This window comes from Larus michahellis, chromosome 1 (genome assembly GCF_964199755.1).
Source record: "Larus michahellis chromosome 1, bLarMic1.1, whole genome shotgun sequence".
Classification (NCBI taxonomy): Eukaryota; Metazoa; Chordata; class Aves; order Charadriiformes; family Laridae; genus Larus; species Larus michahellis.
The window spans coordinates 96,661,354-96,685,049 of NC_133896.1; positions in this window are offsets into that span (position 1 = coordinate 96,661,354).

Here is a 23,696-nt window from a genome sequence, read left to right on the forward strand (position 1 = left end):
GACTCTAGGAGCTCTGGCTTTGCAGGGAAGTAGCAAATGTAAGGAGAATCATAAGAAGGTGCTAAGAGTTGGTGCCCAGCAGTGCACGTAATCGTGAGAGCACATGAGAGAACCAGCAGATGCACCTGCTACAAAGTGCACGAGCGCATACAAAGGGGAGGATTTGTTGGGTGTTCCTGCACAGAGGGACACGGCCACCGAGACAAGGTGTACAGCTGTTGTCAAAGAATAGCAGAGCCAGATTCTACCACCTCTGAAACCAGCATGGTCCAGAATTAGACGTGCTAGCTATCCTGGGGAATGAGCACAGAGAAGATAACCTGTTTGAGTAAATGCCTATCATCTTATTTATGCATGGGAGACAGGGAAGGTTTCATCATATGATAGCACAAAGTGGCACAGATGTTTAATGGCTATCCTGCACAGCTAGCGGTATGGCTTGCGTTTGGGTTAGTGCTGAAACAGATGAAAGAGCTCTGTCTTCACTTTCATCTCTTCAGTATTCACAGAGTCTCACCCTTCTTCACGCCTCAAGACTGTCATCAAGCTTGCAGCCAAAGGTGAGATGGCTGTAGGCCAAAAAGGCAAACTTACAGAGAGAAGTTAACTATTGCTGAATCGCAATGAGGGCCTTATAGAATGACACTGAGGGATCCCCACTAATACCAAAGAAATTCCTCCAGGCTGAATACCCACAGAACTAACCATTTATGGCTTTTGACAGTAAAAGGCTGCTTGGACTCCATCCCAGGCAGAGAAGAACCAGTGCTGGGCAAACAAGAATATCCTTTTGTGCCCCCTACCACTTTCTCCCTGCCCCTTGCACATGCCTTGCAGGACTGAGAAGTCTCTACCCACTTTGAGGCAAATTTTCTTCCCCTTGCTAGAAGCAGGTGTGAAGGAGGATGCCAAGTGCTTCTCTCCAAACCTGCGTGGTGGCAGTCCTGGCAGTCCGACAGCTTTTCCTAAGGTTGCCATGACATGGAAGTGATGGGCATATGAATCACAGCTGTGGAGAACACCAGCCTACGTGCAGATGCTGCGTTCAGACTAACAGAAGCAAGTCTTGCCTGTCCAGTTCTCCACTGCTTACTGCATGAGGTAATTTGGAGTATCCAGTCACCTCAGGGACTGTAAGCAGGAGAGGACAGGGAGACCACCTCTCACATGTATGCAGCAACATGAAACCACAGGAACACACGCAGCCTAAATCACCCAAATGATGAAACCAAGGTCCGATTAAAACATTTTAAGCAGTTGTCGGTGGTCCACTTCAACTTTGTTCCTTAGTAAGGTGACAATAGCTAGAATGACTAAAGTGAAGGCTGTGGAAAGTGGTCTCTGCTTTGTTTGTCCCAATGCCACGCTGCCCTGCAGACTCAGCCCTTGTCCATGGGAGCAGAACGCAACATGGGCACACCTGAAGAGGCCACCTAACCCCAGCAGAGCTGTGAAGGCAGGGGGTGCCTTGTGCTGAGAGCTAAGTATGGGTAAGATATAGGGAAGCAGAGGCATTGCTGTCAAGATGCAGGGGAGGTCTGAGTCAGGGAGAAGACAGTAGAAGTCTTTTTCTCTCTCTTCAACACGTAAAAAATCTTAATTCTCCATCACATGGCTCAGTTATACTTTTTCTCTAACATGTCCAAAATGTTACCTTTTCTCAATGCAGATAAAAACACCATTCAGGTGACTATTTTTAGCAGGCAGTTCAGATTCACAAATTACCCATGAAAAATGATATAATGCATTCTTTTAAAAAATGTATGTTTATATCACAACTTCCAGCTTCTGAATCACCAGTACATGTTCATGTTTCCTGGAGGGAAGGATGTTTTTCTAGTAACTTACTGCTTTGAATGAATTCATCATGAAGTACACAACAAGTGCCGTTAAAATTTGCTTTTGGCAAAATACAAATTCTGGTAGTTTTTGATTTTCCTGTTTGCTCCAAGTGCTGCTTATCAATGAAATGAACACTTATTCCAATTGAATCTTTTTTCAGGGGGAATTTTATAAGTGGTATTTCCCTAGATATAGTTTTGCATCTTCAACAAGTATTTTAATAGCAATTTTTAAAAGCCTAAGTGCTTTGAGTGAAAAAGTATAAAAAAGCTCTAAGAAATTCCAAAATTTTGGAAAAATATTTCTAAAAGACTGACAGTGGTTTCTTTTTTAAATAAAATTGAAACATAGTTTACAAATTATCTAAAATATATACAGACACATGCATACATATAAACATACATGCTGTGTTATTTTTATACTTACATTTGCATTTTGTGAAATAGACAGACATTGTGACTTTATCTTTCTCCAAGGACACACAGTATGACCTTCATCTCTTTAACGTACACAGTGTAGGCTCTCTTGTTCATATACATACATACGCACGCATAACATACTATAACACACTGCGTCCCTAAAATGCATACACATTATAATCTCAGCCTCTAAACACACACAAACAAATCTGCTTTTGGCATAAGCACAGCTACACACACCTGCACAATGAAATCTTTCTAACACAGAGGCCCTGAAAACACAATTTTATCTCTCCCTAATACATACTGTCATTCCTTTTTCTAACACAATGTAATCTCCCTCTCGTTCACTTTCTTTCATACACACAGACACACAGACAGATACATACAGTGTAATCTTATCTCTCTCAGATTCAACTACAGTATCTACATTATTTTCAAAATTGCATAAACACTTTCTGCCTGACATTTTCATTTGTAGACTCCATCACTCACAACTACACAAATGCTTGCAGCAATGTGAGGATGTGGAGGGAAGTCCTTGATCACACAAACGCCTGGTTGCTCAGGTAAAGAGGCCTTTTCTGGCAAGAATTTTTTTTACAATGGCGAAGATGTTATAGGCAATGTTTTCACTTCAGATGCAGTATTGGTTACACAACGCTTCTTGTTACGGTATTACACCACCAACAAATAATAAGACTTAAACAGCTTGATAAAAAAAAGTCTGCTAGATCATAAAACCAGATTATTTCTGTATTGCTATCATTGTCAAACATTTCTTTGATAAGTTCCACGATATGTGCTGCAAGCAAATTACAATATACAGTTACACCGATATTTCCCGTGACATATAATATGCTGTAGGCCCTGAGATTTCAAAAGAAAAAGAGAAAGATGTATAGAGGAGGTTCCACCTCCACTTAAGCTATTATTTCTACAACAAAAGTCTACACTTAAATCACTTGTATTAGCAGGATTGTTCTAATGGGAATATTAGATGAGTGTCTGCCTCTGTGAGCTTCTTTACACAATGGAGAGTCGTAACAGTAAGAATCAGAGGATGCAACCCAGAGCTCTTTTGCACGTCATTGGGTCAAAGCCAGGGTAGTTAGCTGATAGTTTCAGGGGGACCCCTGCAAAAGTAATTTTCGTGTCCTCACTCTGATTTCAAGTACCTAAATTACTTCAAAACAGAAACAAATATCAAAATGAAAAGGACCTGGAGTTGATCAGTAATGTTACAGCTAAAGAGGAAGCTTTTGCAGGGCCATGTTGGGCTACAAGGATTTCGACACCCTACAGAGGGTGGAAGCAAAGGCAGGTAGCCTGGGAGGAATACAGAGAAATTGTCCGAGCAGCCAGGGATCAGGTTAGGAAAGCTAAAGCTCAGATAGAGTTAAATCTGGCCAGGGACATCAAGGGCAGTGAGAAAAGCTTCTATAAGTATGTCGGTGACAAAAGGAATACTAGGAAAAATGTGGACCCACTCAGGAAGGAAATGGGAGACCCAGTCACTTGGGATATGACGAAGGCTGAGGTACTCAAGAACTTTTTTGCCTCGATCTTCACTGGCAAGTGCTCTAGCCATACCGCCCAAGTTGCAGAAGGAAAAGGCAGGGACTGGGAGAATGAGGAATGACACACTGCTAGGAGAAGACCAGGTTTGAGACCAGCTGAGGAATTTGAAAGTGCACCAAGTCCATAGGACCTGATAAGATTCACCCGTCGGACCCGAAGGAACAGGTGGATGAAGTTGCCAAGCCACTATCCATCATATTTGGGAAGTTGTGTCAGTCTGGTGAAGTTCCTGCTGACTGGAAAAGGGAAAACACCCATTTTTAAAAAGTGAAAAAAGGCAGACCAGGGGAATTATGGGGCGGTGAGTCTCTCCTCTGTGCCTGGCAACATCATGGGGCAGATCCTCCTGGAAACTCTGCTAAGGCACATAGAAAATAAGGAGGTGGTCTGTGACAGCCAACACGGCTTCATTAAGGGCAAATCATGCCTAACAAATTTGGGGGTCTTCTATGACGGTGTTACAGCATTGGTGGATAAGGGAAGAGCAAGTGACATCATCTACCTGGACTTGTGCAAAGCATTTGCCACTGTCCCACACAACTCCCTTGTCTCTAAATTGGAGAGACACAAATTTGACAGATGGACCACTTGGTGGATAAGGGACTGGCTGGATGGCCACACTCAAAGAGTTGTGGTCAATGGCTTGATGTCCAAGTGGTGACCAGTAACAAGTGGTGTTCCTCCGGGGTTCGTACTGGGACCAGTACTATTTAACATATTTGTTGTTGACGTGGATGTTGGGATTGAGTGCACCCTCGGGAAGTTTGCTGATGACACCAAGCTGTGTGGAGCAGCCACTGAAGGGAAGTGATGCCATCCAGAGAGACCTTGACAGGCTTGAGAAATGGGCCTGTGCGAATCTCATGAAGTTCAAAAAGGCCAAGCACAAGGTCCTGCATGTGGGTCAGGGCAATCCCAAGCACAAGTACAGGCTGGGTGGAGAATGGATAGAGAGCAGCGCTGACGAGAAGGACTTGGTGTTGTTGGTGGATGAAAAACTCATCCACCATGAGCCATGAGTCATCAGTGTGCCCTCGCAGCCCAGAAAGCCAACCACATCCTGGGCTGCATCAAAAGAAGTATGGCCAGCAGGTCAAGGGAGGTGATTCTGCCCCTTTACTCCGCTCTCAGGAGACCTCACCTGGAGTACCGCATCCAGTTCTGGAGCCCCCAACATAAGAAGGACGTGGACCTGTTGGAGCGGGTCCAGAGAACGGCCACGAAGCTGATCAGAGGGCTGGAGCGCCTCTCCTATGAAGACAGGCTGTGAGAGCTGGGATTGTTCAGCCTCAAGAAGAGAAGGCTCTGGGGAGATCTTATAGTGGCCTTCCAATGCTTAAAGGGGGCCTACAGGAAAGATGGGGAGGGACTCTATCAGGGAATGTAGTGATAGGATGATGGGTAATGGTTTTAAACTGAAAGAGGGTAGATTTAGATTAGAAATTAGGAAGAAATTCTTTACTGTGAGGGTGGAACAGGCTGCCCAGAGAAGTTGTGGATGTCCCTGGGGACTTTGAGCAACTTGGTCTAGTTGTAGGTGTCCCTGCCCAGAGCAGGGCGATTGGAACTTTAAGGTGGGGATGATCTTTAAGGTCCCTTCCAACCCAAACCATTCTGTGATTCTATGAGTCTATGATTCTATGATTTTTATTAATTCATTAGAGGTGGTTTTATAGAAAAGCTGCAGAGGAAAAGATTATTTAAAAAAAAATAATCTCAGGAAAGCAGCTTTAAAGGTATTGTCTTAGGTCTAAATAAGCCCCCTTAGCTAAACACAACTAGGATCACTAACAGGCAGTAACTTGCTACCGTCCCTGGGAAAACGCTAGTTTTAGGTCATAGGAGCAATTTTGCCTAACAATTTGAGCCAAAGGACCAATATGGCTTTAAGAGCACCTCCTTGGAGACATCAGAAAGGGAATACCTTTCTGGAGCCCAAAGTCATGAAAAAAAATTGATCCACTGAGGGACTGGAAAAGCAAAATAAGGTGTCCTACTACCAGAGGGGACTAAAAGAAAGTTTTTCCTTTTATGGCCTATGATACTGCTCTAATTAATGATACCTTGCTTTGAGAATGCTGTCTGGTTACCTGTATCAGCACAGGGCCACACAGCTCCCAACAGAAAGACTGCTGAGCCCGGACCAACTGGGATCACAGGCAACTGGAGTGGAGGGATGAAGGCAAAGAATAGAAGAGACACCAGATCCCATCTTAGAAGCATGAAAGCCTGGAGCTTGAAGAACTGCTCTCAGAGGGTATGAAGGTGGAAGTGTTGTACCCCTGGCTATGACACCTGTAGATAGCACAGGCGCATTGTCAGCAGCACTGAACAGGTCATGGTAAACTCCCATGCCCAGCAGTATTCTGGCCCTTGTTAGGCTATAATCCTGTTGGAAGTCTGAAGCAGTGGTTTCCTGACACTGCCAGCCCAGCCTTCGGCTACCACACAAATACCTAAAGGCAAGCACATGACAAAACTAGACTACTTCTAACCACTTTTGACAAGACAGAAATTGACTTTAATCTACTGCAGGAAACACCTATCACCACAGACCTTGCAAAATCTATACAGTGAGTGTTAATGTCAGCCTCTTTCTATCCACAGAATTGATAGAGCGGGAGCACATGCACTGCAAACTTCCCACACACACCACATACCCTCATGTGCCTTTTCCCCTCTCGCCCCCTGGAACAGATGGCAGGTGCCTGCAATCCCAGCTTCAAGGCCGTTCACAGCACAGGCACGCTGTGTTGCATTAGAGGATAAGAGAACATTTCATAAGCAGGACCCAATCTCACTCTACCCCCGAAGTACAAAAGCATCACTAGGCCGCTTTCTACAGTGAGAAACCCACTGCAGTTGCATGTAGCAACCGCAAGCCTAATACAGCACAGGGGCTTTCTGACCCCTTTCCTGAGATATCTGATCACCTGCTGCATGGAGATATTCTCTAGAAAATAGACTGAGAGACTAGTTCAGCTGTCCTCAGCAGCACCAGACTTCTTACCTTCTCCCTGACAACTTCTCTCAGACATCTAATAATCTGATATTAGACATCCTGATCATTTTGAATGCTATTTAGATGTCATCCCTGCTTGAGAAAATTTGGTAGGCTTCCTGCTGCCCTGCCCCACGAGGGCCACTGACCTTATAACACTACTTGCTAGTTGTGAGACAGATTTATTTCTTGGAATCACCTTCAATGCACGTCAGCAAGTGTCTGAGGACCTGCAGGGAAATGTCACCTGTGGGCTAGTGAGCTTATTTCGAAGATTGTCTGCTTAGCATCTACTTGTCATGGTGTCTTGGCCGCTGGTTTGTCACTAGGATTAAACCTGTGATTTTGTGTCCTGCTGAACAAATGGTTTTCCACAGGTCACTTGGTCAGCGGTGCCGCTGTCACTGCCATCTCCATCTCAGTTGCCTCCTGACCTTGCTGTTGTTGCTCCAAGCCTGAGCAGAGGCTCTGCCATCAAACTTTCTAGGTAAAGCTCAGTGTGGACTCCTGCAGCTCTTCCATTTTTATCTCTAATGAGATTGACCCACAGAGGCCACTCCATTGAGGATTCAGGAGAAAGCCACTAATCAAGCTGACAGAGCCATGTGACAAAGCTTCTTTCTCTCTCTTCCACACTTTCCCTCCTCTTTTCTTACCATCTAATCAACCTAGTTATCTATCTTTCTGTCACAATAGTAGTTAAGTAGCTCTTCAATATTTCAGAAATAGAAACAACCAACATTCTCCTTTCTTCTTTTCCTTCCCAGGCTGTAGGAGGAATTGTTCAATTAGTTTTTCAGGTGGCGTGATTTGTTTTCTTGTTTATACACATATATGTGAGTGGGTGTTTTATAGATGTATGTGAAGAGCTCAGTGGGGGAGGGCTAGGCTGAAAAGCCAAGCTGTGTATTTATTACTGAGAGTGTAGAGATGCATGACCTTCCATAACTGATGCGGTATGGACCTCCACAGCATAGCACAGCCCCTGTCAGCACTATGTCTCCTGCTTTTAGCTCGACCCCTCCAGCAAATCTTGGCAATCACCGTGGAAGGAAGAGAGTTAGTGGGAGAGGGAAGAGGAAAGAACAGTCATTATTTCAGACTTGGCTACTTCAAAATTGCCTGTCCTGGATAAACAAGACAGCCCCTGCTACTGCCTAAACATCTAAACATGAGGCAAATGCAATAGAGAGGGTCAGCATCTTTTATTAGGCCAGCTGCTATGAACAGGGAGAAAAAGACATACACAAGCTTCTCTTTGGGTTGGAAGCACAAGTGGAGTGAAACACTGTGCAGATCTTTGCAGAAACATTTTCAGTGCTCTGAGATATGACAGAAGAAATTTCCTGGACAGTTTACTTTTCAAAAAAATCATTTTTACAAAACTTCACTAAAAAACATTTGTGCCATGAAGTACAAATATCCTAAAATATTTTGCTCTCATCAATGACAGATACTCCACTGGCTCCTAACAACCACATTTACTGGAACAGCTTTCATCCTTTTAACAGCTCTTCCTTTCTCCATGTACCATATGTTGTGTGTGGATCGTGTAAACAGAGAGAGCCGGAGGCAACGCTGAGGGTCTCCTGCCATTTTTGAAGCTAACTACTACTCAACAGATAAAATAGTATCAAACATGATGTCAGGAGTTTTGCAGTGAAAGGACAAGACATGTATTTAAGTTGGGAGAAGATATTTCCAGCATTGGATTCACTGGAAGAGTGTTACCTCTATCCAGATTGCAAGGCCATTTGGGGACTTCACATGATGCTGGGATGACTGTTTTCAGATTTTAGAGTAAATGGTACGAAAGGGGAAAAAAAGTATTTTTGTTCACTCCAAGGCAGTCTCTGTCTAAGTTTGTCCAACTGAATACCAGTCTTTCAGCATTTATTTCCAACAGATTTGTCTGTTACATTGCTAGTAGTGGAGTAGTAGAGTCATTGCTCTAAAGCCCTTCCTCAAACACATGTACATGGGAGCTGGGATAGAGGGGAGAGGTGAAGGTGAGGTGCTAGGTACTGGAAGAACCCTGCAGTCCTGCAAAGCTCATTTTGAAAAAAAAAAAGAAAGACGGGAGAATTGCTGACCCAGGTGGATTCACATTCTAGGTGCCTATGAGACAAAAAGACTTCCTCTTTAAATGCAACAGCTGATTTAGGGAGCCCTGCACTTCAGAAAGCAGAAGGGAACAAAATGGGGACTTCAGCTGTAGCACGGCTGCAATGAACCATCCTGAAAAGTCATTATAGTGTCTCAGCATCGGGATGTCAATGGCAAGTCATTGTAACTCTGTGTGAGATTGGCTTAAAAATCATGCCATTCAGAAAAACCAAACCATATATTATGGGTTCTTTTTATTTTCTTTCTGGGTTTTGAGTCCTCAGATTTCATCTGGTCCGTTTTTTTAGTATTGTCTGCAACTGTGAAGACTAGAAGCACACGTTTGCAAAAAATGAAATCTTTTATTATCATGTATTTTCATTATTCCAGTGTCTGGGGATTTTAAGAAACACCTGAAGTATCACTCAATGCACAGCGGTGACATTGCTGTTCCCAGCAGAGGTCTGTTATGCTCTTTGTGTTAATGCGTCAGGACACTTTCCCTTCCATATGCCATGACCTTTCCTTAAAGCTATGGATTTCTGGAACTGCTGAGCTACTGCTCTGCAATGTGTATGCAACATTAGACCTGAAACCCATGTCAAAGTTTCCTCCTACAAGGTAGACCAGAAGCAATAGAAAAGCAACAGGAGTTGCACCCAGCATTTATTTCAAATATAGGCATTTATGCCAGCACTGAGGGAATACATCCCAAATTATGCATGCCAGAGGGTCTCTACTAGCCCTTTCCGAGGAGACTAAAACTCCCTTGGGGAGAAGGCTCCCCCTCTCACTTCCTCTTTCTCTCCCTGTTCCGCTTCACCAAGAGAAAAGGCTGCATCTTTCACCAAGCAGAGTCAAGCCTGCAAATCCCTCGGCAGACAGCAGACAGATTTCTCTGTTTGCTGACCCTTATGTGACCAATTCACATAGTACAAACTAATGATGATGCAGATGTTAAAGATGGCAAGACTTTACAGCGTAAACAAAGGCTCTTATAGGATCCTGACAGCTCCACCACTTAGATCACTGCATACTGAAAGCAGGAGCAAGATCAGAATGCCTCTGTCCCCATACCACTTGGACTCTCACGTAAGATTGTTCATGCGTACATGGGATCTGTACAGCACATGAAAGCCTTTCCTCTGACTACCCAGCACTGGCACAGAGATCAAAAAACTGAGAGAACTTAAGGTTCTGCAGTCCTCACAGCATCACCAATATTCACATGGAAATTTGAGCATCACTACCTGCAGCAAAAGTAAGAAACATTACACCATGAGGCAATGGGTCTCGAATAGCGTGTCTGTCCAGCTCCCTGCACATTTTTCCAGGGCAGGCAGAAAATCAGAAACCAGACGATCAACAGCATGTTGGAGCAGTGCATGCACCCCCCACTCCCCTTCTCTTCCCCAGGCGGCAAGCAAAGGAGGGTGAGTGCTAGGAAGAAGGCAGGCTGGCTCCCCGATGTGAGAGCCCTGCTCATAAAACTCAATTAAGTGGATTACAGATGAGCTCACTCCCAGCGGTGGGTCACATTCCATTAGAGGCAGGCTCGATGCCAGGCGGACTCAGCGCTGCTCGGATGGCAGTGTGGTCCGCCCCACCGCTTACCGTCTCTGCCTCTGATCTCACCACACCTTGCAGGATTTCTTACCCCGTGCCCTGCCACTGCATGGCAGGCTCATTGCTCATCCCTGCTCACTCTCCCACTGAGATAATCAGGGCCAGCATTGGGTCATGGAGAGACACAGGGATAGCCAAGCTCCCTGAAATGCTGTGGTCTTGGGCAGCAATGCCAGAAAGGAAAAACATAGGGAGAAAGAGTCAAGGGGAGCAACAGGAAAATGAGCACAAAGGGAGGTTCTGTGGAAAACGATGGCAGAGTTCAGGCTGAGGCAGGGAAGGACGGAAACAGCCAGCCCCATAAACTGGATCAGTGGTATTTTATGTGAAAGAGAGCAATCAGAGCTCTCAGCTTGCTAATCCCAAAGGCTTTTTCACAGCATAGGTATAAGATTACAGCATCGTCTGCTGTATGAATGTATATATACCACCTACAGACACTGCACTCAGCACTCATAAATGTGTGTGTGTGTTTGTATATGGGAAACGAGTGTGTCTGGGGTAGATTTGTGTGTGTGGATGACTGTGTTTGGAAGAGAAAGTGGAGAGGGAGAAAAGAAGGTGAATGAACCTGTGAAGGGTGAGCGTATGTGGGCGTGAGGGCAAGAGAAAGCTGGATGAATGAGTGTGTGGGTGTGTAATATATGGGCTAGAGTAAGGCAAATGTTATAAGCACCTGCAGGTATTTTGCCAGATTTGAGACCTATTTTGACTTGCTTTGTGCATCCCACTTTGCTTTTCACTGTTTGCAAACGTTCCTGGCAGCTCAGCTTAATTCGTACAAATAGCAACCAACCGAGAGCAAGCCAAATACGTTGTGAAATAGGTTGAGGAAGACGCAATTTTTTGTGCAGATCGAAGCAGCAGGGGCTTTGTACCATCTGGAACTTGCGTACCAAGTCCCAGGCAAAGGCCTACAAGGGAGATCAATCTAGTTACCTCCCCACCATTTGCCATCCCACGTGAGGAACAAATACTTCAGACCAGTTGCAGAGTGAGACATGCTGTCTGGACAATGATCCTCACAGGGCATGGGACCCACACAGCGCAGGCATCTGCTGTCCTGGCACAGGAGACCTCCATATCCACAACCTCAGAGAGAGCTTTCTGCTTTATCTCAGAAAGACTGAGAGGAAGACAGCAGCCTTATGTTTCATTCCCTTGTGTGTGACAAGTGAATTCAGTTTGGCAGTGTAAGGCAGCAGGTTTCCTATTTGCTTTACCACGAGTTTACCAGGCAATTTTGGACAACTCCCCTCGCCTTCTCCACATTTCTGTTTCCTAAGATATAAAAAACTATCAGTAATGACACAGACATGAGATCTCTTGATGAAAAGCACTATGTACAACTCAGATGATATTATTCTCTTGCACTAGCTGAGGGTGATTGCCAAATCTCCTTTGCATTCATTGGTAGCAGTATCCAACCCTTAAGCTCCAAAAAAGTACAAGCCTGAATTGCAGGAGCTCCAACTGTAGGCTCTCCAATTCTACTGGTCCCTTCATCAGATCATCACCCAGGTCCTGGCTGGCTGTCTCGGGACCTCCAGCATAATACATAGAGCCCATCCTAGGTGGCAAGGGATCTCACCGTCCATTTGTCATGTCCCAGATTGTACTTGCTACTCTGCCCTTGGCAATGTCACCACCTGGCTGTATATTGAGTGTATTAAGAGTCCAGAATAGCTGGGACGCAAAAGTACTGTGGCCCCACCCCTTCTCGCCCCACCATTCTGCCAAAAGAATTTAGGGTCATATATAGCAGCCAAAAAATCTGGCCCCTTGTCTTTTATTCTGCCTTCCCACTCCTCTCTGACTGGCTTTTCTTTATCAGCATCACCCTTTCTGTTATCCTGACCCAAAGGTTTGCTCCGGCAAGTGCTGCGTGCGCTGTGCTGTGCTGCCTCACCCTGTCTTACTGCTGGTTCTGTAATGGCTGACAATACAGTGCTATATCCTCTTGTCTGTGTGCATGAATTAGCTAGCCCTTTCATTTCACCTTCAACAGAAACAGAGTGACCTGTCTACGCAAATAGCCCTCTCTCCCTTTAACTAGAGGGAAGACAATATATTGCCTCTCTGGGGAACTCAAGAAAGCAAAAAAACAGAGATGCTATCAGGGTGCCAAAGCACTATGTATAAAAAGCCTTTTTCACCCTAATACTATATCAGGTGCTGCCCCAAGAGCTGTTATCGAACCATGGCCAGAAATGGTGTGGTTCTATCCAGTGTGTTTTTCTCCCGCCCCCTCTCCCCCCTCCAGCACTCTTCCCTCCACGAGTGTATTTCATTCAATGAAATGGTTTAAGGCACTGCCTGCGAGCAGGATCTTTTGTGAAATACCACGGCTCTCCCTTCTAAACCTTCCAGCTGAATGAGAATAACTGCTGCGGTTGCCACGGCACAGGCTACACAAAAATGATGCTTGTGTTTAATTACCCTGAGTGGTTGAGGCCACTGCCTTAGTTTGCTCTGGGATATGTTCTTCTGAAAAGCAGCCAGGTAATTCTGCTGCTGCTGCTGTCATTCCCACAATGTCCTGGGAAGGGAGGAGGGGTGACAGGGAGGGAGGCTTTCTGCCAGGTTTAGCTATGGCAAACGTTATCTGAGCTAGGGGTCTCAAAGGATGTGGCTACACCAAGCGGACATCCCCCAAGGCAGTGCCAGAGGTGGCTGGTGGATTCTCAGGCGTGTAGAAAAATTCAGGTTTGATATGGGGACTTCAGTTGGACTATTCCTGTGCAAGAAAAGGAGAGAGCAAGAAAAAGGACTGGGAAGCGAAAGAAGGCAGAATGGAACTGGAATGGGGATCACTCAAGACTCCGGGAGGAAGAGAACACAGGCAACAAGGATATTTCTGAGAGGCCAGTACCCTCAGAACACCATAAATGTTGTTTTACACAACTCAGCCTTTCTCTAGGTGATGTCGCCAACCTGGCTTCGGCAGAGCTAACAGCAGGGTTGGAGGTGTTTCAGTAGCCCTTGTAGCTACCTCCTACTTTGCCTGGAGTTGGCCACGGGTAGTTGTGCCCCAATAACTCCAGAGCTGGAAACAATAATAGCCACATGTGCTTTGAGACCCCACAAATTCTGCTCAGAAATGGGGGAGATTAACCTCAATGTCACGCTATGCTAATATAGCTTATTTCCTTTGAGGGCTCATGTCTCTGCATGGATAAGCACAGATATACCAACTCATCTGGTGCATGCTCAAATACTCACAGTACAGCACTGCCTTACCCATCTGAACATACTTTGGGTACCTCGACGACGAGTGTTTTCACCTCCCTCATGGGCACTCTCCTTTGCAGTGCAAGCAGTTCTCGGACTCAAAGTCCCTCTTATCTTCAACAAAATCATCTCAAAACATGTCAGGAATCTGCCACTACTTCCATCAGACAAGCCTCATTCATGGTGAACCTAAGGAGATCTGCATAAGGGAGAATCCACTGAATTTCTTCCATTTTTTTCCTCCCGCTGCTTCAGAGCCCTTGATTTCACAGGTATGAGAACCAGTGAATGAGTCTCAGACCATGTTTAGAGCTACCCTCTTCTTAGCTAGACATGCCCTATTAGCGGAATTTGCAGTGGATCAGGGAGGCTTCTTGTCACCTTTCTTGGAAACCATCAATGATTAGGGGTTTCAGAGAGTTTTTTCTGGGGTTCTGGAGTGAATACTTAAGATTTCCTGAAAAGGACCAACGTTTGTACAGAGCAGTAATAACTTTTATCAGATTCATCAAGTATATCAGATTTATCAGGTATGCTGCTGGTAAAAACCAAACCAAACCAAACCAAAAAAAAACCCCAAAATACCAGGAAAGCTCTTCATACACCTGGAGTTGGATAGATGCCCCTCGTACCCTGTCACACTCCCTGCTGCCACCTTTGTTTTTGCAAGGCTCTTTTTGGAAGCCAACGCCTGCAATGGACACCAGTGCACACTCATGGTGTCCTTCATACAGGCATTGGGTGGGCATCGGGCTGATTCCAGTCAATTCACCTCATGGTCATAGATACAATCTTAAGACGGACTGTGATCCCTGGTTTCAAAAGGTAAAGTCAGCTGCATTTAACCCACTGGTCTCACACCACAGATCCCCGGGTCTGGTGCTTTCCACTCCCAGGAAGATGCAGCATTGCTCGGTCACCATGGTGACAAGCACTTTTCTATACGGCAACCACCAACCTGAACTCTGGAACTCACTCCTGTGTGAAGACCAGGTCCTTGTTATTTACACGCACAGCTTGTTTTGCCCCTGCAGCACCTCTGCCGACCACTCCAAGCTCTGCTCTTCACCAAGCACCTTCCCACACCCTGTAACCCAGCACTGGAGCATTTCCCAGATGACCACAGCCACCATCCCACCAGAGGATGCACCTGCGCTGCCCTGCTGAATATTTTATGGGGAGAATGGCTGGTGGCTTTCCCAAGCCTGCTGCAGGAGAGCTCCTCAAGAGGATGCAGCTGCCATATTGAGCAGTCATCAAGCCAGACCTCTATAGAAGCGAGCGCCGCCGCGGTGGCATTGCCCCCCCTCTTCACCCTCCTGTGCCTCACAGGGCACGCCCTGTCACCGTCCTGAACCCCGGGTGCGGGCCGACCCATCTGTGTCCCCCGGGCTGTGGCACTCCGAGGGAGGCCGGGTGGTGCGCGGGGAGGGCTGCGGGTGCGACGAGCCCCAGGCCCACCTCGGGGCGGGCGCCTCACCTCAGGGGCGGCAGCCGCCCCGCCTGAGGGGACGCGGGGCCTGCGACGCCGGGCTGCCTCCTGCCGCCCCCCTGGGCCTGCGGGGGGAGGCCTCTTCCCCCCAAGCGAAGGGTTAACGCCGCCGCCTTGCGATGCCTTCCCCTCCCGCCATCTCTCCCCGCCCCCACTCCCCCCACTCGCGTCCCTGCAGACATCCCCCCCTCCTTTCCCCGCCGGAGTCGCCATGGAAACCAGCCCCGAGCAGCTGCCGGCTGCGCCCCGGCCGTCGCCGCCGCGTCGCCGGGGAAGGCGGTGGCGGGCAGCGACGGCCGCAACGGCGGCGCGACCTCGCCCCGAGGAGGCCATTTTCCTCCCCGGGCGGAGACCCTGCGTGGCTGCGGGCGCTGGGCCGCCCGGCCCGCTCCTCGGGGAGGAAGGGGGCAACCCGGGGGAGCGGCGGCTTGGGCCCACCCTTACCTGCGGGCCCGGTGCTCAGCAGCGAGCAGCGGGGTTGCCTCGGTGGGGCTGGGAAGGACGGTCGTGCCCCGGCATTTTGCACCCTTATGCCGTTGCCCTCCCCCCCCCCCGCGAAATGGAGGTTGAGGTGAGGCGGAGGTGAGGCAGGCTTCAGGGTCTGCAGGCCCTGCAGTGGGACGTGGAGGCGAGCTCAGGGCTTCCTTCTCCTCTCTGCTTATCTCCGAGGGAGAGACTTCCAAATGAAAAACCTCCCCAGAGGTGTCCCACATTGCCACCGGTAGTCCCTACGACAAGTAGATGAAAGTAATCGCTGACCCTTGTGGGTCCCCTTTGCCTCTGTGCTGCGGAGGTTTCTGTTCTGGTGAGGGCTTCCCTTCTCTAGGGAGATAAACAAGGCTTGTCCTCAAGTGTGGCAGCTGTCCTTCATCCACAGAAAAAAACAACACCCTTTCACACACATACATCTCTTTTTTTATGTTGGGTGAAGTTGACCTAACCAATGCTACAGACCAGAACACGCAGAGAATGGTTTCATTGCAGCCCTGAGGAGGACTTGGGAGGTGTTGGTGGATGAGAAGCTCAACATGAACCGGCACTCACAGCGCAGAAAGCCAGCCACATCCTGGGCTGCATCAAAAGCAGCATGGCCAGCAGGTCAAGGGAGGTGATTCTCCCCCTTTACTCTGCTCTTGTGAGACCCCGCCTGGAGTAGTGCCTCCAGCTCTGGAATCCTCAGCACAAGAAGGACATGGACCTGTTGGAGCAGGTCCAGCGGAGGGCCATGAAGATGATCAGAGGGCTGGAACACCTCTGCTGTGAAGACAGGCTGAGAGAGTTGAGGTTATTCAGCCTGGAGAAAGAAGCCTCCAGGGAGACCTTATAGTGGTCTTCCACTGTCAGAAAGGGGCCTACAGGAAAGCTGGAGAGGAACTTTTTACAAGGGCATGTAGTGAGAGGACAAGGGATAATGGCTTCAAACTGGAAAAGGGTAGATTTAGACTGGATATCAGGAAGAAATTTTTCACTATGAGGGTGGTGAGGCACTGGCACAGGTTGCCCAGGGAAGCTGTGGAGGCCCCATTCCTGGAAATGTTCAAGACCAGGTTGGATGGGGCTTTGAGCAACCTGGTCTAGTGGGAGGTGTCCCTGCCCATGGCAGGGGGGTTGGAACATGATGATCTTTAAGGTCCTTTCCAACCTAAACCATTGTATGAATATATGATTCTATGAGAGTTGCTTTTACTTGGGGTTGTAACACATGCTTTTTGGAGCAAAAGTTGGTGCTAACCCAGCTGAGCCCCTTCGAACCCCAGCTCGCTTTGCACAGTTCCTGTGTGCTTGTGTGTGCCTGCACAGGCAAATTTGCTCACAGCTTCTGGGGGAAGAGTTGTGCCGTGCAGCACAAGCGGGAAATGTCTCCAGAAGCCCTCGCAAAATGCACAAGTGACAGCATATCCTGTGGGAACAGGTTAGGCTTTGCTTTCGTCTGTGTGCCAACCTGGAGAATTAGTCTGGTGGTGGAAACATATGCCAAAAGATGTCCTGAAAGCAGCTTGAAACAAAATAGGAAATTCAGCTTTGCTGTCTTACTATCCATAGTGAATCACGTCTTTTTTTACCACCCTTATCTCAAATGCACCTTCCTGGCTAGCAAAAAGTCATCTCCAGTTTCAGCTGTGAGAGACTCATTACACCTATCCAGCCTGTAAGGTCAATTTTGGATCTGACCCATAACTCTGTTTTGTTCTAGCCCCAAACCTGTCTTCAGCCCCCATCTTAAACTCTCCCATGTCTCACCCTGTTCTCACTTATGTCCTTGATTACATGGCTGCTGAAATCTTTCTGCCCAATTTCCCTATAATATTTCACTGTGTCCCTAACCAGCAATTATACATCAGAGATGAAAAGGAGCATTTGTCCATACCCATCAGCTGCTTCTGAGACAAAGATTTTGCCTGCATGCATGAGGCCACCCTCTCTGCTCTTCTGAATCAAACTGATGCCTGTTGGCCTCCAGCTTTCCCTCCCTGTGTTTTCCCTCTAACGGTCTCTGCCTCTTACCCATCTTTCCATAGATCAAAAATTTTGCAGTTCAGGATCTCCTTCTTTCATATGGTCCTCCGAGACCCTCACACTGAGAGGTCGCTCTCCAGTATGATAGAGCATAGACACTGCAGCTGCTGTTTGGCTTCACCCAGGGAGTGTCTCTCCCTCACCGCTGTTAGTTAATTATAAGACCCGATGTGGTCCAATAGTCACGACTGTTAGATGCAAACTCTCTCAGCTGCAAAACACTAGATATAGTCACTGGCAGCTCTCTGTTTTCTGCTCCTTTCATATTTTCTTATTACACTAAGTAAATATGACCCTTCCTTCTTTCCTACTAGAACAACCAATTTACCAGACATTCAAATATATAAGTAGTGAAGGCAATATAAATGCACACTAATGGAGCATCGAGACTGTAATTTGAATACACACAGAGCCTAGGCTATTCAGTCCTTGTTACGGGACACTAGGACAGTTCTGTATCTCCATGGTCCAGAGAAAAGGTATAGATCAGAGGGAGATCAGTGCTAAGAGTTACACTGGACTCTTCAGGTCTGCTAGGCATAAAGATTGCTACTGAGGTATAGATAACTATTATTTGATTTTTGTCTAATCACACGACTGCACCTTTTTCTTTAGAATGAGCTCTTAGGCAAGACATTTGTGTTTTCATGACTCTTGTAGCTGACAACAGTCATGAAACTGCTGTGGCCAGAAGCAGCTCCAACTGGTGCAGCAGGCGTCTAGAAGCCACCAAGCTGTGTAGCAGCTAGCTGTGTTACTAGCTACATAACTCACTGCTTCAAGACATTAGACCTCAGGTCTCACTATCGCCAGAACCTACCATGGAACTTCATTACTCAGCTGATCAACTATTGGAAGAAAGAAATACAGCTTGAAAAGAAAGATGAGGAAAGAAAGATGATTGCTGGGGGGCGTGTATGTGATAAAATCAGATGTTTGGAGCTCAGAAACCATCATGATGAGGGCGGTACAGGCAGAGAAAAATTCAGATGATGTTAGATCTAGAATAAGAAAGTGTAAATCAAAGAAGGCCTGTTCTCCATTTCAGCGTGCAGTTTTTGCAAGTGTGTATGCTGGACCATCGCAGTTCCTGATAGACCTGATGTGTAACATACACCATTCCTAAATTTGTACTTCCTTTAACTGGCTCTCTCTTGATTCCAAATTCAGAGAAAACAAGGCTGAAAGGGATACCAATACACCTTGTCGTCTGCCTTCCCTGCCACAAGCTGGGATCGGATACCAAGAAATGGCCATACTGATAACCAGTATTTTTTCCTTCATTACAGATTTAGTAAAATAGTGGGATATTAATCCAGCCATCTGTCAGTCTGGGTGACGGGACAAAACCTTAAGAGATGTTCTGTACATGTAATGATATATCTTCTTCAGGGACTTGGAGCCTTGCCTATCTTCAGGCTTAGTTTTCCTTCAACTTAATGTAGGAAAGGGGGTTTAAAAGGAGGGGGTTAGCTCTCTGGATCCCCTTCAAAGTGCTTAGCTTTGTTAACCTATCACTTAGGAGTTAGGAATCCTTCTTCCTTTGTACCGGAAGATTAAATTTGCCATAAAACAACCCCCTGGTTTTGCTTTGTACAGACTAAATTAAGCCGCCTAGCATAATGATTACCTGGCCTGCACATATCCTAAATGGTAGGAAAGTATGAAGGCCTTCTTCCATTGCTACACTTCATGGGGTGGGCATGGAGATCAGAAGAGTGTGGAGGGGCTGTGAAGTTGCTTAATAAGGACATTCTTACAGAAGGGAGGTCGTCCAGAACCATGAATACCATGTTGGCTTCAGGGCTTTGGGACACATGCCTCCAAAGGGAGGCAGGAGCAAACTAAGGACAGAAAGTAAGTCCATCAACATTGCACCAGCAGCTTCTTGGCACAGTTCAGAATCAGCAGGAACAAAAGTTAACTTAAACCATCTTTAATTAAAGCTGTGTTAGGTCCTCTGCCTTTTACAGCAAGCACAGTCTCAGCCATAAACAGCTTTACACTGCAAACGTAACACGGAGAGAACAGGAACAGAATATACTACAGAGATGAAGTCTCACTTTCAGTGGTGATTCACAGGGGCAAATGAGGACAAAATTAATATATGTAGGGGAGAAAAACTGACATTGCTGTGGAAACCATCTCACTTCATGACATTTTAGGTCTAAACTGTAAATTCCTGACAATGAATCAATGTAGTTTTGTGTTATTCTACTATTGCAGCCAGCCCAGAGTGGGCCATGATGACGAATACCTTCCAGGCTATCTCCATGCAGCAGAAGCCCCTACCGTTTCAGCCAAAATGCCTGTAGTGACAGTATATGCTTTATGTGGTTCAGCTAGGACTGGGAAACTTGATCTCATAAACTTCGTCAGCATGAATTGTTTTTATTATATTACATCGTGTCCTGGCATTTGCCCATACACCACATCACAGCCTGAGCAACCATGTAGTACGAGCCCCTCTGCCAGAGCATGCAGGCATGGGGGCAAAGTTATGGTTGTTGTGAGGCCTCCTGTCTCTGAGCCTGTCCAATTTGGTCATGATTGACATCTCAGCTATCACATTCCGTCAGTATAAGTGCCCCCTCCCCTGCCTCATTCTTCAGCTTTCAGAAGATAGGCGCTTGGTCCTGTGCCTGTTCAGAGGAAGCACCGTGACCTACACGTCTGCCCCTGACCTTTAGCCTGATCAATAAAACTACAAATTGGTCTTTTCTTATCCTCAGCACTTTAGTCATAAAATCCCAATTGAGATGGAATGAAACACTGAACTTTATGTCTAAGCGTCATGAACATATTTCGAGGCGGGGGAGAGAGACTGGCAGTATTTCAGCCATCAAATATACAGCCCTCTTTCTCTCGCTCACTCTCTGTGCAGCAATCCTGTGTGTTATATTTGAAACCTGTAGAACATCCGTATTGGTTCTATATTCACACATTTTCCCAAATATTCCAGAACGGAGAGAACCTCAAGGTTCCCTTAACAACACTTTTGTTCCTCGCTATACATCCTTCCCCTCTTTGGTGACTCTCGCTTTTTTATGTTGCTGTGTAGAGATTACTAGCTCCAGGTCCCTGGAAAGCCAGTGGCGAGATCCAGCTGCCTCCTGGATGTATTCTCTGGGCTACAATCAGAGGAAAAGTCACTGACCGAAACTCCTAGAAAAAGGATCTTCCCACCTTTGCACACCAGCAGCTGTGCATATGAGGCGCGGATAAGATGCAGGTATACTCACGACTGTGCTTCTGTTAAGAAGGACTTGTTTTAATACCCAGGCTAGCCTAACACAGTGAAAGATGCAGAAATTGCCCCATGCCCAATGCAGACGAGAGCTGGTTTTCATCCAGGTTTGCTGAAGGAGCTTGAGGCAGTCCCTCGCGTGGCACAGACAGTGCATTCAGGGAAGAAGCAGCTCACGCTGTCGTGTTCTTTGTGTAATCTCATCCATAAGCCAGAGACAAGCCTTTCGCTTGCCACATCGAGCTTCTGCTAGCAGCAGGCAATGTGGCAGGCATTTAACACAGGTAGTGCTGCACTCATGCTGCTTCAGTGATTTGTGGGCAGTGGATGTGTTAGGGAGGCACTAGAGGGAGAGGAAGAAGAAACAGCCCATTCCAAGGGAAGGAGAGGACGGGAGATGCCAGGGGTGAGACACAAGGACAGCTCTTCCTACTGTAGGATGGTGGCACTCCCAGAGGCAGAGGGGAGAGGGAGAAGCAATAGGGACAACTCCACTGCATGGAGTGGTATGTTCAGGAGGAAGAGGGGAAGAGGCATAATTTCTCTCAAGAGAGGAACAGAGAGCAACTGGGGAGAGGGCAAACAAAAAACAGTAAGAGTTTTAACGCTAAATGGAAGTGCTGTTGTTGGTGACCATTTCTGCTATCAGACGTTTTGTGGCAGTCACTGCAGAGGCCTGCCTGTACAGAGGCAGGCAGCGTGAACAGACATGGGAGGGCAATGCGCTTGTCTTGTTAAGCCCTGCAGCAGTGTCGGCAGACCTGAGCTTGCATTTGCACTTGAGCAATAAACAGTGCTTGGGTCTGAAAAAGCCCATAAGGGCTTTTTTGGTTTTTTTTATAGTAACAGCCTTTATCAGAAAATCGGAAGGGCCTTAACATGGCTATAAAGGTGCTTAAAGTGTTACTTTACACCCATTGCAGAGCGATGCAGAGGGAGGAAAGAGGCTGTACTACAGTTTTGTGCACAGCTTGGAAGATCTATTCCATCCTCTTCACAGTGAAAAAGCTGGTGGAACCACATGACTTCTTCACGCTGGCAAGATAGTTGTGTATTTAGCATGCTCAGCTGCTAGTAAGGTTGGAAAACATACTTTTTACTCAGCTGCACTGCCATGGAATGGCCCTGAATAACCTCCTGTTTCGCTTTAGGGTTTTTAGCTGATGAAATGAAACATGACTGTGAATCAGAGGAAGGAAGAAAATCATAGCAGACTCTCTTTAAATTCCTTTTTGATAGTCGGGCCACTCCTTATGCCAGGAAGGCTTGCCTTCATGGCCATCCATCCATAAAAAACAGGAAACCAGATCCAGTCAATAAGGTGAACAAGACCAGGAGTCTCTTGGTTCTTGAAAGCCCAAGAGGAGCAGTGTGAAAATAACAGCATCTCCTATGTGTGTCTCTGCTGCTGCTGTGTGCTATATAACACTGCTGAGTCTGCAAACATGATCTCCTACACCTCAGCTTGGAGGAGAGGCCAGAAATACTGTGCTGGAATCACAGCACAGCACATATTCAGGGCAGGCAGGTGGCAGGTTCAAAGTGGAGCAAAGAAACAGCTCCTTTATGTAATGCACAGTTAAGCTCTGGAGTACCTTTTCTCAGGACTTTATGGATGCTGGAAGTTCGTATGAGTTTCAAAAGTAATCAAATACAGTCCTGGAAGAAAAAAAAAAACACATCAGAAGCTGCCTGATGCAGCTCTGCTGCTGTACTATACAGGGAGTTATTAAGCCAAAACTTGCTGGAGGGTGTAAGAGTATACAGGGCAAGGGTTGCTATATGCTGGCCCTGCACCGTGCTTTTACCAGTACACCGCTGCTGGCCACTATCAGAGGCAGAACTCTAGACTACACAGAATGGTTTCATCTGCTGTAGCTGTTTTTATATGTTCTTACATAGTGCAGGCTGAGACTAGAGTCTTCTGGGCTTACATGCTTGGCAGGGAAGTCCCAACCTTTGGGAAACAGAGGCTTTTTCTAAAGAGACTTTTAGTGACATCAGCTTTTAATGACAGTGGATCTCGGTATCTCATTGCAGTTCCATCTTCACCCGTTTACCCTTTATTTCATTTGCTGTGTGATCTTAGTGTCGTAACAGAGATCAGGTCTTTATTATAATGTGCACTGCACTGGGGAGAGGGCAAACAAAAAACAGTAAGAGTTTTAACGCTAAATGGAAGTGCTGTTGTTGGCGACCATTTCTGCTATCAGACGTTTTGTGGTAGTGACTGCAGAGGCCTGCCTGTACAGAGGCAGGCAGCGTGAGCGGACATGGGAGAGCACAACCTGATGCGCATGTCTCGTTAAGCCCTGCAGCAGTGTCGGCAGACCTGAGCTTGCATTTGCACTTGTGCAATAAATGGTGCTCGGGTCTGAAAAAGCACGTAAGGCCTTTTTTTGTTTTGTTTTGGTTTTTTTTAATAGCAACAGCCTTTATCAGAAAATCAGAAAAAAAACCTATAAGAAGAGAGAGGAGTCATTCCTCAGAAGATCTAGATGCCAAAAGAAGATAAATAGAAGAGGCACAGTACAACAGAGAGGGAACACAAGCTGGGGAGAAGTTGGTGCCATTGGAACTGCTGGAAAAACAGTTCATGTCTTTTAACTCCCAAATGAAGCCCCACAAACCTCA